This window comes from Cryptomeria japonica, chromosome 4, assembly GCF_030272615.1.
Source record: "Cryptomeria japonica chromosome 4, Sugi_1.0, whole genome shotgun sequence".
Taxonomy (NCBI): domain Eukaryota; kingdom Viridiplantae; phylum Streptophyta; class Pinopsida; order Cupressales; family Cupressaceae; genus Cryptomeria; species Cryptomeria japonica.
In genome coordinates this window covers 337,358,125-337,362,546 of record NC_081408.1, presented here as the reverse complement: position 1 = coordinate 337,362,546, position 4,422 = coordinate 337,358,125, and positions in this window count along the sequence as shown.

Below are 4,422 nucleotides of genomic sequence, written 5' to 3'. Positions count from 1 at the left end.
CTCCTTAGAATTGGAGCTCCCCGAAATATAACCTGAGGGTACAAAGTCCCAAAAACTTCTTCATTAATTCATTGTCCACATGAGAGAACATATCGTTTTTCGAGATTCTCCGCTTTGCCACCTCATTCACAATTTCAATTATAGAATTTTCAGTCTTACCAACCAAAGCCTCCCTTGCCATTGAACAATCTCGAAAGACTCTCCGATTCCTCTCCTTCCACAATTCCCAGACAACAATGGATGGGGAGACCACCTAGATGCTACTGAACAAATCTTTGTATCGTTTACTCGGCCAAGCCAAGAACCAATCCTAGAAAAATTGTGATTCAATCGTCTACCAGTTCAGTTTCCCTATAATATGAGTCCAACAAAATCTTGCATAGGGGCAACTCCACAACAAATGATTTGCAATTTTTGGAGAGCAAACATCTACCAGGTCCATGGAAACCTAATCTTGACAATCTATCTTGTGCGAGAATTCTGTTCTGGATAGCTAGCTAGGCAAACACTCCTACCTTAGGCATGACATCTTTCCCCCATAGTAGATTGATGGGCCAATCGTTAATATCTAGACAACATTCTCCATAAACCTATATCCTAGTTTGATTTGATATTCTCCATTCAATGAAGCACACCACCTTAGCCTATCTGAATCGTGGGATACTGGAAAGGTTCTTTTTCACATAATTTCAGTCAGACTGTCTTTCTCAGCTTGGGGGCATCTAACTCATCCATAGAATTCCATTGCCATTAGTCCATACCGCCCACTCTGATAATCTTCCCATAATTACTAACCTCCTTGCCCCAGACCCTTGGAGAGATTCTCCATACCTCCTGTAGATTGGGATTCTCACAAATTTTGGGATGGCCATCCCACAAATCTTCCCAAAATGCAGCAGAACGCTCGTTATGGACTTCCCATGTAACATGATTAGAAATGATACCTCTGCAATGGCAAATAAAGTTCCAAATGCCAGACCCTCTCGGAGGATCTCTAATTTTGACAATGCTTACCGGATCTTTTGAATTCAAGTATTTTGTTCCTCAGAATTCTAACCCCTTTATGATCGCACTTAATCATCAGCCAAGCCAATATGGCCCCCATGGCAACATTCATGATTTTCGACTATCTTATCTTTGCCCCCCAGCTGACATTGGCTTGCATACTTTGTCCCAAGCAAGCAGAGAAAGCTTCCGATCCTCATGAGGCCCACTCCAAAAGAACCTCCTCATGATCTGGTTGAGATCATCTTCTACCGATGCAGGGAGTTTGAGGCATGACATGGAATATACTGGAATTGCATAGAGGACAATTTTAACCATAAACAATATCCCAGCGGTAGACAATCATTTACCTTTCCACGATTCCATTTTGAGCTTACAATTTTCCAACAACTTCCCCCAATAGCATTTTTTGTTTATCCCTCCAAATAAAGGCATTGCCAGAAACCTGCCTGTGAGTGCGACCACTCCAAGACCCAAAATCCTAGCTAAGTCTCATTGGACACCTAGTTGAACATTGAAGAAAAAACTTCTGATTTCCTCCAGCTAATTGATTGACCTGAAGCATTGCTATATTTGTCTAGCAAGGATCTCATAGCTCTAGCTTCCCCCCTCGATGCTTCTCCAAACAAAATGGTGTCATCCACAAATTGTTGGTGGGTGACTGGGTCCACACCTGGGGTGACAACAATCCCTACCCACCTCCCATCCAACCTTGCCTTAGAGATACTTCAACCAAGTGCCTCTGTCATAATAATGAACAGGAAAGGAGACAGGGGGTCTCCTTGTTTGATACCTCTAGAAGAATCAAAGAAACCTTGCACCACACCATTAACCGAGACTAAAAATTTGGGCCCCTCAATGCATCATCTAACCCAATCCACCCATTTGTAGTCAAACCCAAATCTCTTGAGCACATCCACCAAAAAACCCCTGTCTACCAAGTCGTAGGCCTTTATAATATCAAGTTTAACAATCATAAAAGGCAACCTCGACTTTCAGATCGTATGGATCACCTCATGAGACACTATGATGCCTTCAATAATGGATCTACCAGGGGCAAAACCACTCTGTTCCTCCGAAATGATTTTGTGGAGCACTTTCTTCAATCTTCTGGCTATGACTTTGGTTATAATTTTATACACCGTATTGCATAAAGCTATTGGTCTGAAATCTCCCATGGTATTTGCATTCTTCTTCTTTGGAATTAGAGCAATAAAAGTATGATTGAAGGCTCCAAGAATAAAATTCTTCCTTCTAGATTCTTCCACGGCACGCCATAGATCCCCATTAATAATGTCCCAAAAGGTTTGAAAGAAAAGTGCAAGAAAGCCATATGGTCTTGGCGATTTATTAGGGTTGAGAGAGAAAGTCTCTTTCTTGAGTTCTCCCAAGCTGATGGGAGCATTCAATTGCAAATTCTTCCCATCCGAGATAATCCTAGGAATTGTCTCCAAAATCTGTTCCCTATCCAGGCTAATAGTCGGGTTTGCTCGGTTCAAGAGGTACTGAAAGAAATTAACAGATTCCTGATTAATCTCTTCCTTGGAATGGATGCTAGATCCATCTTCCTTCACCAATTTGATTATTATATTTTTGTTTCTGTTGGTGATAGCCGAGTTGTAAAAGAATTTTGCATTCCAATCGCCTTCCCTAAGCCACACCTCCCTTGATTTCTGCCTCCATAGGTTTTCCTCTCTCGCCAACCATTCTGCTTGTTCAGCTTTCAACTTTTTCTCGAAGGAGAAGTCCCCCTCCGTCATACCTTTCTCAATGACTTTCTCATTCAAATTTTTCAGCTTTGATTCAACTCTTTCTCTTTCCACATGAACATTCTTGAAGTGTACTCTGTTCCATTCCTTCAATTTGCATTTGATGTGCATGAATTTTTTATGGAAAAGGAACATCTTAGACTGATTTCCAACCCACACCTCTCCCCACCATTGTTTAATCTGATCATTCAGGGAGGACTCTCTTATCCATATTTTCTCAAATCTGAATAGAGATCCGCCACTATAGTTTACAGGGGAGAATTCAATCTGAATAGGAAAATGATCTGACACGTTGAAGGGAAGAACCGAGACCCCAAACTGATCCTCCTCATCCAACCAAGATCCAAAGAGGAGAAACCTGTCCTGTTTTTAAGCAATAGCTGTGAATCCTTGTCGCCTATTAGTCCAGGTGAAATTTTCCTTATAGAATTCCACATCTTGCAGTCAATTTCTATCCATAAAATCTTGGAATTCCTGTTGAATCATAGTGAACTGACATTGGCCACCCTGTTTCTCTGACCCATTGATAGTTGCATTGAAATCTCCTCCTACAATGATCTTCCCATCCCCATATCTACCTAGAAAATCTGATATCTCCTCCCATACCCTCCTCTTCTCCTAGGTGGTTGCCAGACCATAAACATTGATTACCTTCCAAGATTTATTGCTTTGTAGATCTAAAAATAGTACTACCATTCAATTTGACTTCCTATCTAAAACTGTGCAAGAGGATTTTACTAGATACCAGACCACCCCTAGACCATCAGAGGCCCCTTTAGCTTCCACAAACACACCATCCCAGTGTCTCCAACCTCTCATTCTCCTCTCCTGTTCTTCTTTTTTGCATTTCGTTTCTTGAATAAACTCTAAATCAGCTTTGCTACTATCAATTTGGCACCTAAATAGGCACCATTTGCTAGGGGCATTTAAGCCCCTAGCATTCCAACTTATGATCCTCATTTCTCCTTGGGAAGGCGTAACTCCTTCTCGTTTCTCAAAATGGTTTGGACAGGTTTAGTCTGCCCTTTGGCCGCTCCTGCAAATGCCAATTTGGCTTTATTTGTCAATCGACGTTTCTTCCTGCTAGACCTAATCACCAGAGTTTTAATTTCTAAGGGAATTTGCTCCAACCCCCTAGCCTCCAAAATCCCATCTTGGTAATCCTCAAAGCTGTCATCCGATTCAGAGGTAGAATCCTCATCATCAGATTCACCTCTAATAACATCCTCCTTCAAAGTCTCCAAAGGTTTCTTACTGCCACCTACATCCTCTGACCCTTCCAAGCTTTCAGATCCTAGGGTAGAATTAGGAACTTGCATAAAGATGTCACCTCTTTCTACATGAATCCCTATGTCTTTTGCAACATTTCCCCCTTCCAAGATGTCCGTTACTGGTGACTGACTACCATCTTTTGATACACTCTGCAACAGGCCCTTGTTCAGATCAAGTTCTTGGTTATTACCCTACACCTTATGCCCAATACCGGGTTCATAAAACATATCATTTCCCACATCATGATTCACTTTTCCTTTGTCTATCGACCAAATGAGATCTAGCAATTCCCTTTCCATATCCGAGAGAGAACTTGCATGCCCTGGAGGCGCAGTCAATCTTAACACCGAGGATTGCTCAAATTTGATTTGATTTT